The sequence below is a fragment of the Pelophylax lessonae genome (assembly GCF_965119305.1).
Source record: "Pelophylax lessonae genome assembly, chromosome: 6".
Lineage (NCBI taxonomy): Eukaryota > Metazoa > Chordata > Amphibia > Anura > Ranidae > Pelophylax > Pelophylax lessonae.
The window spans coordinates 68,643,178-68,657,513 of record NC_138773.1 but is presented as its reverse complement, the minus strand read 5'-3'; the positions used below and the strand labels follow the sequence as shown (position 1 = coordinate 68,657,513).

Sequence of the window (14,336 nt, the reverse complement as noted above, 5' to 3'; positions counted from 1 at the left end):
CTTCACCAGGAATCCTTTAGGCATGTCTGTGGCAGAAGCGGTGCAGCCTTTTTATGGGGCATCAGAGTGGCCTGGGGGCAATTTCCCCCCTGTCCCCTGGCCCAGTCCTCCCCTGCTCTTTCTATTGTTGCAATCTGTAGTGCCCTGTACTCACAGGATGTCCTCAGTCTTCTGGGTTGAATACTGTGTAGGATTTTATTCAACCTGGAAAACAGAGGACACCTACTTGCTTAAAAAATTTACTGGTGGGTAAGCACCACACAGGAGGAAAGTATTGCAACGCAAGCTTGTGAAGCACCTCCTGTGGCACCTTTGCAAAGAATTTGCCTGGACTTGGAGCATTCTCAGCCAGCAAAATACAAAGGATACTGCTAGCGGCTATAGCTGCTGGCAGTACCATACATATGTAGAAACATCCTACATGCTAGTTGTACCCAAGTTGATTGATCAACTTGCGTACGATCAGCCTGCCCATACATGGTTCGGATCTTGGCCAGTCCCTGCTGAACCGGCTGAGATTCGAACCGTTTATGACCAACTTTAGCAAACTAAGCAGAACGTTCTTTCAACGCAAAACAATATGTTTTGAAGCTGTGTTGGACCCATTTCAGGGGTTGCCTGAGAAGGCGCCCTCAAAATGTCTGAATATTGTGGGGAATGGTCCGCTGGTGTGCTGGCGGTACTTCCACATTGGACTATGTTTGTTTTATATGACCGCCATGTTTGTTTTATATGACCGCATCTGTCATTTCACATAAGCACCATGAAGTATCTTAGGTTGAAAAGGCTGGATGGAGCGTGATGGAGCTGTGAATATTATGACACCCATAGTGACACTGATTCTAAAATACTTCTTGGCTTCTAAGGTGCATCAGCCTATATCACATTAGTGCGCAGATGCTGCTAAGCCCAGCAGAGCAATGTTCCTGCACTGAAACCACCAGAAATGAAGTGTGACATTGGGGAGATTTTGCAACATTTGTGTAATCTGCTAAAAAAAAAAAAGAAGTGTCTGAAGCTGAGCAAGTCTCGGCTGCTCGCAGCACTCGCTATATGCAGACAAACAAATCCGTACTGAAAATGCAAGCTTGCCAATTTCTCTGTCTGGTGGCGTCTCTCCTGTCTTCCCCCCTCTGGAGACAGACATCTCCATTATCCATGGGATACTTTCATCCCTTGAAGGGGATTTTATTATGCAGGACTGGATTTGTTTAATTCTGGTGTGTGTGTGTGTGTGATTTATTAGGGTTGCCCTGATACGCATCCAAATGTTCCGATACATTTGCGGTGCGATTTGAGCCCATACAAAATAAACCCGCTCAAATCACGCTGCAAAGAATCGCATGCGATTTGAACAGCAAAAGCGGTGCGATTCTTTCCCAAATCACATGTGGTTTCCTGCACTGCTCCTCTGTGAACCCAGGCTTTTCATAGTGACTTCAGCCTGGGTTTACATAGGAGCAGTCTGGGAAACCGGAGGCAATTCGGACAGGAATCACACCGCATTCCTGTTCAAAACGCATGTGATTCTTTGCAGTATGGTTTGAGCCCATTCATTTTGTATTGGCTCAAATCACGTTGTAGTGGTATTGGTACTCTGTATCGGCAAGTACATGCACAAAAGTATCGGTACTCACATTAGTTGGTAAAAAAAAAGGGTATTGGTGCAACCCTAATATTAAGATATATATATATTCCTTCCTTGTATTAACAGAGGCATGGACTCCAGAGAGAGAGATATCATTTTTTCCCTGTACAAATCATTAGGTAAGACCTCATCTGGAATATGCAGTTCAGTTTTGGGCACCAGTTCTTAAAAAGGATATCAGGGAACTGGAGAAAGTGCAGAGAAGGGCAACCAAACTGATAAGAGGCATGGAGGAGCTCAGCTATGAGGAAAGATTAGAGGAACTGAATTTATTCTCTCTTGAGAAGAGGAGATTAAGGGGGATATGATCAACATGTATAAATACATAAGGGGTCCATATAGTGAACTTGGTGTTGAGTTGTTCACTTTAAGGTCAACACAGTGGTTAAGGGGACATTCTTTACGTCTAGTGGAAAACAGATTTCGTCTCCAAATACAGAAAGGTTTCTTCACAGTAAGAGCTTTGAAAATGTGGAATAGACTCCCTCCAGAGGTGGTTCTGGCTAGCTCACTAGATTGCTTTTAAGGCCTGAATTCTTTCCTGGGTGGACTTAATATAAATGGATACTAATATTTATAGGTAAAGTTGATCCAGGGAATATTCAATTGGCTCTCTGGGTGGGGATCAGTTGTATATGTGTGTGTATGTATGTGTGTATATATCTTTATATGACTAGCTATGTATGTATGTATGTGTGTGTTTATGTGTGTGTGTGTATATATATATGTGTGTGTGTGTGTGTGTGTGTGTGTGTGTGTGTGTGTATGTGTATGTATATATATATATATATATATATATATATATATATATATATATATATATATATATATATATATATGTATATGTATGTATGTGTGTATATATATATTATAATTTTTTTTTTTTTTCATCTGATCATGAAACATTTTATTTGAAGAGATGTATGGCATGTAATGAAAAAGTTAATATAGTTTAAAATCCCAGCTAATTAAAAAATGGTTATATAATGTATTTCCGCAGTGTGTTGGTGCTGCTGTCACTTCTCCAGTACAGAGGACATTGTGGCTTTAGATTTGCCATGGGCTGATATTTGTAGCCGTATAAAGGAATGAAGTTCTGGGAAAAATGAACTACCTTTTTTATATTTTATTTTTATTTGCTCAGATAATATTTGCAAATCTAAACCCTGGAACTCTTTGTGCTCTGTCTTATCCAAATAGCTTATTGTTAATGCCAAAATCAAATAAAATATTTTCAGCAGATTTTCAGTCCTCACATTAGCAAGTATTGATACTATATTAAAACCGCACTGAACTTTCAGCTTAAATCAGTTAAGTCCGTTCCAAGTGCATCAAAACAAAAGGTGTTCAAAGTCTAGATTTCATATTCTTTAGAAATTAGCCTGAGTAGAAAAGCCAGCCCTCTGCCAGCATGCCTCAGGAAAAGACCCTTGTTTGCTCTCTGTGTGGAAGCAGCAGTCACTCTGCAGAGGTCCAGCACGAACTCTGCTTAGCCAGACCCACCAGTCCCCAATCAGCAAAGCTGACCCGGATGATTGGAGAGCTCCAGACCAAGATTTCATACCAGTGTCTGAATTGCTATCTAATAAAGAAGCAAGTTAGCGTTGTCCTCTTTTAATTATCTCTTGGATTTAAACCTTGACCCCGATGTTTCACGGTCTCTGCTCTGACTTGTTGCAATAACAAGCTTCAATAATATTCCTAATTATTTAAATGTCATTTATAATTGACGGGCTTAGTGTGAGAAGTCATGTAGAGTGTTATGATAATTTGCGGTTAGTAGTTCGAAGGAAGAATGAACATTTCCAACCAGTGATGAACCTGGTATGTGGAATACTGGCATCCTGGTTTTTATTAGGCCCCGTGACCTGTCCACGCACGTTCATTGCCCCATGTGTTCAGACTCATCATACCTTTAACGTGTCACTAATTCCACATCATAAACAACAATCAATAAATGGTGTATTACATGCTCCTCGTACTCAGTCACTATGGAATTTGTTTTCTGTATTCTGCAAAATTCCTGGTTGATCCTGCTGCTCTCTATTTCCCCCTTTTGATCACATCCCCAATGCAGTTGGCAGCTCTGCACAAGCTCCGTTTTTAGTGATTTTCTATGCTGAGCATTTCCTCCCTATCACATCTGACGCCCATGTGACCATAGAGTCACACATGTGGTTATATACTAGGGATCGACCGATTTATCGGCAAAGCCGATATATCGAGGGCCGATATGCACTTTTCCTGATATATTGGAATTGGCCCCAGAGGTTACCGATATTGCAGAGTGATGCCTGCAACTAGAAGCATCACCCCGGTACCGGCGTCCATAGCCGACAGCTGTATTTTAATGACAACTGATGCGGCTGAGAAGCCGCTCGGCTGTCATTACAAGGAGCGGGAGGGGATGTTGTTCCCCTGCCGACTTCCGCGGATCGCCCGGATCTCCTGTCCCACCGGGAGACATGGGCAACCAGCCTGCGCGGCCGCCAAAGACCCGATCAAAGCCACATTCGGTTCTGATTGGGTCTCCATGTATAACCCGGAAGTGATGTTATGAGTGACATCACTTCCGGGTACTGTTTGGCACCAGATTATAAAAAAATGACAGCATTCAAAACAGCCAAACTTGGCGTTTTGAATGATTTTAAGTGCAGAGGAGGGGTTTGGGGTCTTTTAGACCCCCAGATCCCTCCACAAAAGTACCTGTCAAAAAATTTTTTTTTTTAAATGTACAAAAATATCGGCCCATATTGGCAGATACCGATATGCATTGGCCAAAATATCGGTATCGGCAACGAAAAACCGATATCGGTTGATCACTATTATATACACAGTGGTAAATGATGCCCACTAACCAGCTAAACACAATGGAGGCGGGATATTACATCTTGATTGATGGAGGCTTCACCTCCCTGTTATTCTAAGACACAGGCTGGAGGGGCGTGACACAGCCTGTGACTGGCAGAAATCCACCCACACCATGTTATTGTGAAAAAAAAAGAAAGATTTAAATCCTAATATATATATTTGAATGCCAATTTAAAACGGTTTATTGTTTTATTAACTGTTTATATTATTTTAAAACTGTTTATATTATTTATTCATTTTTACTCTGTATTCTAAAGGCTGTTTTTTTTTATTTTTTATTTTTTTGAACAAGTGACTAGCAGCAAAGGACTAGAAGCTCCTCCCGCTTATGTTTCCCTGCAGACAGGCTGGGACAGATCTGGGTCATGTAACAGGTGTATATCGATTAGGAAAAAGTACCTAGATGTTGTTTCTTAATTAAAATATTTAGAGCCATTATCCACATACGGAAACAGAAGGGGCAATGTAAATTAAACCGTGTTTGTTTTAATATCACTTTAATCCTGTTCGCTCAGTTGGGACAGAAAGTGGAAAAAAGTAATGTGGACAATGCTCTATAATTACTGTTTTTTGGGGTTTGCAGTTCACTGTGGAAGTGACCAGATACACAATAGGGCCAACATTATGTTGAGTACTGACCAACATATAAAAGCTTGTTGGACATCCCATTCCCAAACCATAGAGTGACCCCCCACTTTCTAAAACGACCTCCTTTCTTCTTCTGGGAATGGGTCTATGGTGCTTTCTGCTCATTCAGCCAAAAAAACATTTGTAGTGCCAAGCACTGATGTTGAATGAGAAGACCCAGTTCACAGTCGTGCTTCTATTTCATACCAATGGTGTTAAAGAGGTCCGAAAATTTTTATTTTTTTTTCACCCTGAAAGAGAAAGACCTAATGAGCTAGTATACATTGCATACTAGCTCATTATCAAATACCTTAGAACGAGCCCCCGCCGTGCCGCCCGTTTACCTCTATGACGGGCGACATGTCCAGTCGCCCGTCTTCCGGGATCGCGGCATCCGGCCATCTGATTGGCCGCTACCGCGGTGACGTCACTCCCGCACACACGCACGGGAGGCGACGGTCACGGCACGGGGCTCTGAAGGAACGTTCCTTCAGAGCGCATGCGCCAGTGACGTCACTGGCTGAATGTAAGGTAAATATCTCCTAAACGGTACATGTTTAGGAGATAGTTACAGTACCTATAGGTAAGCCTTATCATAGGCTTACCTATAGGTACAACTTGCAGAGGAGGGTTTACTTCCTCTTTAAGTAGAGTTGAGGTCAGGGCTTTGTACAGACTCCTGCAATTCCTGCACACCATACTCCTCAAACCATGTCTTTATGGAGCAGGCTTTGTATGCAGGGGCACAGTCATGCTGGAGCAGAAAAGAATGGGCCAACCCCAAACTGTCCTAACAAGGATGGAAGCTCACATTTGCTTAAAATTGAGAGGGGAGATGGCCGGGTATCCACAAGCTTTTGGCCAAATAGTGTGGATAGCATTACAAAAAGGTTCCTTTTACACAGATGTTCTGATCGGGTCCGCATGTCAGTTTTTCAGGCGGACCTGATCAAAACCTCCATTCTTCTCTATAGAACGGTGGATAAACCCATGGGCATCTGATCAGATGCGGTCTGCTAAAAACAGATCGATGGGGATCCGTCCCCCGTCCAACCGGCGGATCAGATGACAGTCAGATGGAAACGGAGAGGCGGTCTTTTTACATCCGACCCCCACCCCTACCCCATAGAGAACAGCGGGCTGTGTCCGTGTCCACTCTGCATTAGCGGAACAGACACAGACCTGTCATCCTCCTGCACAGCGGGAATCAGCGGAGAGATCCCCTGCTGAGTGGGCAGATCTGCTGACAGCGTCCGCCCCATGTTAAAGGGGCCTGTTGGGGGAGCTTTAACTTATTCTGATCGGAGTCTCAGTGTGCCCAGCTGGATCCAGGGGAATTTATATCAGACACAGATCTCTGTCTTTCTTTCCTATGTGCTGAAGTCATTCTCCTGGATCCAGCTGGGCACACTGAGACTCCGATCAGAAAAAGCTAAAGCTCCCCCATTATGCAGCTTTGTGCTGAAAGAGATTTCATAAACTTAAAGCACAAAGCTGCATAATATGAAGTATATTATTTATTTTATTATTTATTTCAGGTACTTATATAGCGCTGTCAATTTACACATCACTTTACATATACATTGCACATTCACATCAGTCCCTGCCTTCGAGGAGCTTACAATCTAAGGTGTATAGAGTAAGTATAGAGACAAAATGGTGTAGCTCAGGTCCCTCTCAGGGCCTAAAGAGCCGGATTTAACTTTCCACTGTTATTGTTTCAGAACACTAATGTGAAAAGACAAATGCTGTTTCCCATGTAGTGTTTTTGCTTTGACATCTTTTTGTGATTCATTGGTTTATTTTTTTTATGTAGCCAGTATTAATGTTCTATTTGCACAATACCCAATGATAGTTTCTGTTTATCTCTCCATTTTATCTTTATGACGGTATCAACTTCCCGAGAACTTCCCGAGAATGGAGGCATACTGATATACGGCTCACGTTTTGGTTTAGGCAAGGCAAAGAGCAAAGCACATTACTGTATATTATCTCATTTTAAATCGTCCATTTGTCCTGGCTTCCGAAAAGTAAAATGTGATAGGTTAGGAAAGCCATACACCAGTAGGTTCTCTCGCCAAGGACATAAGGAAGAGAAGATGGTGACACAGCCCATGAATTTCCTTCCTGGTTTGGCCAATGGTATCTTGCAGTTCGTGTGCGGTGAGCATCTTCTCTTATCTAGGGAGAAAGGGAACAGCTGCTTAACGACAGCAGAATTTTCCAACAAGGATTTCCAGTAATCAGAACTGCCCAGTAATGCATGGTAGAGATAAAGTGGACCCTCGAGGAACTTAGATGGAAATTGTGTCAGGTCACAGAAGGTTAAAGCTGAGCTCCAGCTAAAGATTTGAAAGACACCTGTGAATGTTGTTATATATTCATTAAAGTCATGAAATGTATTTTTAAATGCTGTTCGTGTAAGTCCTTGAGTTTGACTTGGTGGAGGTAGAATCATGGGTTAGTTGGGATCCGCTGTCCCTGTCAGGGTATCGGGACAATATCCCCCCGGACAACATCCCCCCGGAAAACATCCCCCCTGGACAACATCTCCCGGGACATAATCCACCTTGGACAATATCCCCTTGGACAATATCCCCCCGGACATAATCCCCCCGGACAATATCCCCCCGGACATAATCCCCCCCGGACATAATCCCCCCTGGACATAATCCCCCCTGGACATAATCCCCCCTGGACATAATCCCCCCTGGACAACATCTCCCGGCCAATATCCCCCTGGACATAATCCCCCTTGGACAATATCCCCCCAGGACAACATCTCCCGGACAATATCCCACCGGAAAACATCCCCCTGGACATAGGGTTAGGGCTAGAGGGGGGGGATATTGTCCGGGGGAGTAATTGTCCGGGGGGATAATGTCCGGGGGATATTGTCCAGAGAGGATATTGTCCTAGAATCCCCTGTCAGGAACATGCTTACAGGGAGATATCAGAGGAGGCCTCATCAGTCTGTTGCTGCTCCTTCCTTGTCCAATCTTCTGGTGGGGTGGTGGTGGTGACCTAGCTGCATTGATCCTCTGCAGTAGAGTATTAAGCCCACCAATATGGCTCTGCTCTTGGAAAGGCTTGTATAAATCAAAGGACTCGATGAAAATACAAATTCATTGCTCATAAAGCAGTCCCCATATTTATATTTTATGTTTTCACAAGTTTATATCCTCCTTCAATCAAATTGATTGATCATATGAACACACAACCTTAAATTGCCACTGTTAAACATGTAATCTGACCAGGGAACTCAATTGTAGTGCATCATTAGAAAAACTGCTCTCTCTGCCCCTGTGCAACTAAGACTCCGTTCACACCTGAGTGTTTTGGAATCGCAGGGAGATCCGTGGGATTCTGCCCACGCTTTCAGAATCACAGCAAAACAGGGGACGCGTTTGCAATGCCATTACTTCTTAATGGAACCCCAAACGCAGTGCAATTTTGCCAATCATAGTGTGACAAAACACACAAAAATCATGGCAAAAAAACGAAAGGCCAAACGTTCCTGGCTCTGTGCCAAAATTTGTGCCACTTTTTTTTTTTAACTTTTAAACTTTTTGAATGGGCCTCCCTCCATTCCAAGAACGCAACACAAAAAAGCCCCCCAAAAAAACGTAGCACAGCAGCTGTCGCTGCAATACGCTTAGGTGTGAATGGAGCCTAGCAGTCCTACAAATGCTGAAATGACCCTGTCACTACAGTAAAGCTATGCAGGAAAGGCTTATCTGTTAAAGAAGACTTGAAATACCTTTCCCACTACCCATGCAGCCAAGCACTGCTCCATTCAGTAGAAATTGTCCCCTAAAGTTGCCACTTTTGGAATTGTCAAGCTCTTGGGTCCCCCACAGCTCTTGCTGGTTCATCCTGCTTGACCTCCAAGGTACTGCTGTATCCTTTAATGGGAGGAGGCCAGTTGGGTAATCAGTGAGAGCCTTGCAGGCACAGTATTGTCTCCCTCAACTGCACCTTGTCCAGGACTTAAGCCTATGTGGCAACGCACATCATACCAACACTTGCAGGCTTCAGTGATATCTTCTACTTTCAGCAAATGTTCCCAGCAGAAAATGTAGCACCTGGAGGTATAGAGGTATGTATGTGCTTTTTCTAAAGTGGAAAGAATCATGGGACATGGGGTTGCTGCGGTAAAGCTCCTAAAATAAAACTTTGGCCTCCCATTAAAAAAATATATGTGTTGCAGCACTTAAAGGTGAAGTGTAGCCAAAGCAATTTTGGCTATACTTCTCCTATGGATCACAGGAGTGCAGTTAGCTCGTTACTCCTGTGATCCCTGTGGCTAAAGCCTGATGTCGGTTGATGTCCCTCAGCCAATCCAGGCTTGGGAAAGATCCAGACTGTACCGTCAAGATCCACCCAGATGCCTGAACCGGCAGCTGGCTCTGCCTCTCAGCATGCTGCTGAGAGGCTGAGCGAGCCCCTCCTGCCCCCTCCACAGCCCAACGATCCAGTGAGCACTGGAGGGGCAGAGCAGAGAGTTTGGGACTAACAGTCACTGCCCTCTGCTCAGAGCGGAGGGGGAGAACTCAGCATCAGTGGTCTTTGATTGCTCAGTCCTCGGGATGTAGCCAGTGGGGGGCAGCTGCAGCTGGATTCGGTATGATTTTTTTTTTTTCCAATTCCCGAACTTCTCTTTTAATCATATTTGTATCTGTATTTACACACTTTAAATATCTGTTGAGCCTGCCAGTGAAGTCCACTTAATGCAGCTTCCTGTGGTGTTGAGGCAACAATGCTGCACTGCTTCTAAATTCAGAGTAACCACTCCTGTAAGATGTGCCTGCTTGCACTACAGTGGGGTGAGAAGATGAGGCCGAGGGCATTGCTGTCAGAAAATTTCACCACTAATTCACAAGTCTCTATATTGTCAAATAGCACCTGGCCTCATATATTCCCACTTTCTGTATAGACAGCGCTGCTTTTGTCGCTGAAACCCTCCCACCATGAGCTGCATTATCTGGGAGGGGAGCGTTTGAGACGCAAAAGATGGAGGAATTTGCTGAGTCGGGGTAAGGCTAGATTCACATTTGTCCTGTTTTTTTTTTTTTTTATTATTATTTTTTTGTATTTTTTTTTTTTCCAGAAGCACGAGTATTGCACGACAATTGATTTAGGAGGCACTCTGATGGGCACATTTTCTGTTAGGAGGCACTCTGATCGGCACATTTTATGTTAAGGGGCACGCTGATGGGCAAAAAAAACGTGTCCATCAGCGTTGCTCTTAACATAAAATATGCCCATTAGAGTTTCCCTTAACATAAAATGTGCCCATCAGCGAGTCTCTTAGCATAAAATTTGCCCATCAGCGTGACCCTTAACATAAAATAAGGGGCGCGCTGATGGGCACATTTTATGTTAGGGGGCACTCTAATGGGCATATTTTATTTTATGGGACACTCTAATGGGCACAACATAATGTGCCCATCAGTGTGCCCCTTAACAAAATATGCCCTTCAATCTGCACTTTACAAAATAAGCAACCCCCTTAAAAATGTGCACAACATACCTTTGGGGTGGAAAATGCGAGCTATACCTCGCAAGGTGTGGGAGCCAGGAACCGCGAATAGCAGGGGGGCGGGCGCACGTGATGTCACGTCCCAACTCGCAGCCCGGCTGAGAGTGAGAATCGGGAGCCGTAGTTAGGAGGTGACGTCACGCCCCAACTCGCGGCCTGGCTGGGAGTGATCCGGGAACCGTAGTAAGAAGCAGGGGGGAGGGGGCGCACACACGGGTCATCACTGGTTGCTGGAACACCCGCGGTCCCAGCAAACCAATGACTGCTTATAGTGGCGGCCTGACGGTCCGGGCGGAAGCATCGTGCGGTCCGTTCTTGGGCCGCCATTTAATGACAGCTGGTATGAATCATCTAGGAGCAAAAAGTATTGTTTTTTTTTTTTGTTTTGTTTTTTTAGAATTTTTTTATTGATGCTAATTAGCATCGCAACATTTTTTAAATAAGAGTTTGATACTTTAAATGAAGCATAATCTTCCTTTCTGGCTTTGCAAACAGAGAAATCTGAAATTGCTTATATAAGATATCTAATCAACGGTGCAATTATGAACCTTATTTTTAGACTACACTTTAATGTTGAACTGATAACAAAGCTAGTTTATATTTGTTCTAGCTAGATTGGGGAAAGGTTATAAAACTTTTATTACTTTCTAGTGGTCATGGGACACCAATAGCAAGAAGAACTTTTTTTATTTTATTTAACCCTTCCTTAAAAAGAAAAGTAATGGAAGTTATGGCAAAAGTAATGGAAGTTATGGCAGAAGTTCCACTTTCTGGAGTTCCACACTGGAAGTCAAAATTCCAGAACAATTTCTAAACATTTGATTTTTTTCCAGAAATAATGTAATCTTCATAGCTCAACATTTGAGCGATTTTTTTTTTTTTTTTTTATTTTTTTTTTTTTCTTGTGGGGGATACCATCCTAATAGAACAGTGTTTTTCAAAATAACCAAGGCACTTCAACAAAAAAAAACTTTATTTTGTAGAAAATACAATGATCAAAATTAGAGAACAGCAATGACTGTAGCATGGAGAAAGATTGCAACTAACATTTCTGAAGGTTTTAACAATCAACAATTAGTCCCGGTTCACACATATGCGACGTCAGACATCACATGTAATTCGGAGCGCACTGCTCTGCAAACCAACTGCAATTTACCAGAGCCTCACCAATCCTATGGAACTCCTTACCCTTAGCTGTCCGATTTATCTCCTACTCTATTAGTTTTTAGGCGATCTCTGAAAACCCTCCTTTTCAGAGAAGCCTATCCTACCCACACCTAACAACTCTACCTCCATTTTCTCCATCAGCTCATCCCCCACAGCTATTGCCTTTTGTTTCACTTGACCCTCCTTCTAGATTGTAAGCTCTAACGAGCAGGGCCCTCTAATTCCTCCTGTATTGAACTGTATTGTTACTGTATTGTCTTCCCTCATATTGTAAAGCGCTGCGCAAACTTTCGGCGCTATATAAATCCTGTATAATAATAATGTCTGTGTGTTGCGAATTCAGCCATACAGATTGTGTGGCTGAATTGGCATCACATTCGGACCAAAGTCGCACAGAACTTTTTTTGGTCCGCACCAGAATTTCCTGCTGCAGAAAACGTCCCCAAAAACCATGGCGCTTCCCCCCCTCCAGCTTTCACTGACTTCTTTACACACTTTGGGTTTAGTCTTTCCCCAGTTCGAAGACGAACATAATGTTTCCAATCGGGCCCAAAAAAATTAAACTTGCTTTCATCACTAAAGTGAACTTTGGACCAGTTCTCCTCTGTCCGCACATGTTCCTCAGCAATGGTTGGTCTAGCCTTTAGATTCTTTCTGCTAAAAAGAAGTATGATCACTGCAGAGTGCGCTTTTAGTTCACATTTTCTTAAATGGCAAGACACTGTATGACGAGACAGATCCCTACTCTGTTCAGAGCTAAACTGGAGAGCAATCTCAGCTGCAGTGTTGAACCGATTGCCTATAGAGACTCTCCTCATTATCCTGTCCTCTTTTGCATTTGTCTTTCATGGACGACCAGCCTTCTTGGGGGATTTGTATGAGTTTGTGAGGTTGTAAAGATGCAATATTTTAGAAATCACAGATTTGGAAGGACAAACTTCTCTTGCTATGGCTGAAAGGGTCTTCATCTGGACAACCTGCTGCTGGAGAGTTTCAGTAACTTTAGAAGGGCTCACCATCTTGCAAGGTCAGTGAAAACTGGAAAGTTAAGCCTCGTACACACGCACCGATTGTTGGCCAACCGATCGGCCGTCTTTTGTCCAGTATTGTTGTGTTGGTTGAAATGTGCTCTAGAGCAGTGTTTCTCAACTCCGGTCCTCAGGGCACACTAACAGGCCAGGTTTGCAAGAAAACTGAAATACATCACAGGTGATATAATTTGCTGCTCAGTGATTGCAGTATTCTAGTCTGCATCTCCCCAAGGTAATACTTAAATTCTGGCCTGTTAGTGTGCCCTGAGGACCGGAGTTGAGAAACACTGCTCTAGACTGCACACGAATTTTGTCGGCCAACAACAACCAACTGCAGAAGTGATGTCATGTGCTGGTTTACTTTCCGTGTGTTTTTTCTTCTCTGAGCATGCCCAGTCTTGCTCATCTGATTTTTGTCTGTTCGTCAGTCAGTACAGATTTCGGCAATCGGCCGTTCTGTTGACGGCCAACAAAAATTTTATAGCATGCACACCAGATTTTGTTCGGCCGAAAAGTCGCAGTCGGTTGTCGGAAGCATCATACTAACAAGCCGACAATTGGCCGATCGGACGTTGGCCGAAAATTCACAGCCAACAATCGGTGCGTGTGTACGAGGCTTTAGGCTGCCAGTTAAATTGAGGTTGTCAAAGAAATTGCCAGATTAACACTCTACTCTAATTTTGATCAATGATCTTTTTCAAGTTTCATTGAAGTTTTTTATGCTGTGCTTCAAAATATGTAAATCATGGAATATGCTTAACAAAACTGCTCTTTTACTCCCGTTTAGATCATTTCAAATAGGACTATGCAGTGACCTTTAAATTTAGGAAATTGTACGTTGTAATTTTGATCTCCAGTGTGTGTGTGTGTATACATAGAGATATATATGATATCCAATGGTTGCCACTGCACACAAATCAGGGATAAAAAAAAAAAATGGGCCCGGGTGCACAGCAAAGACTGTAGTGCATATAATTCAAAAGAGAGAGCGGCACTCAGGGGTCTTGAAAGGTGAATGCACGATAACTGTTTTATTTAGAGTTTTCGAGGCACAAGTTCCTGAGGAAGACTAGCTTGTGGCTCGTGGAAATAAAACCGTTATTGTGTGTTCACCTTTCAAGACCCATTAGTGCCACTCTCTGTTTTGCTATATATATATATATATATATATATATATATATATATCGTTCATGGACGAACGCAGTCCTCTGATGCATATCAGTAGGGTTATACCGCCCCCTACAGGAGTAGGACACTAGGCAAAAAGAATGTCTGTCTACGCCTATGGGCAGTTCCTGGGGGTATACCCTCTCTCTTCCTGCATAGGATGTCAGTTTGAATCTGCCTAGTCAGGAGTGAGGACCTAGTTCCTTGCTGTGATTTTTGGTCCTGGCATAGAAGTAATTTTTTTATGGTTGCCTGGTTGGCCATGTTGGCCTTGGGGACTCTT

The 14,336-nt window shown here is 43.2% G+C and overlaps 1 protein-coding gene across 1 annotated transcript in view; it reads left to right on the top strand.

Moving 5' to 3' along the window:
• Positions 1–14,336, top strand: part of CAPN15 (calpain 15) — an 80,631-nt gene that overhangs the window by 21,450 nt on the left and 44,845 nt on the right. The window lies entirely within an intron of this gene.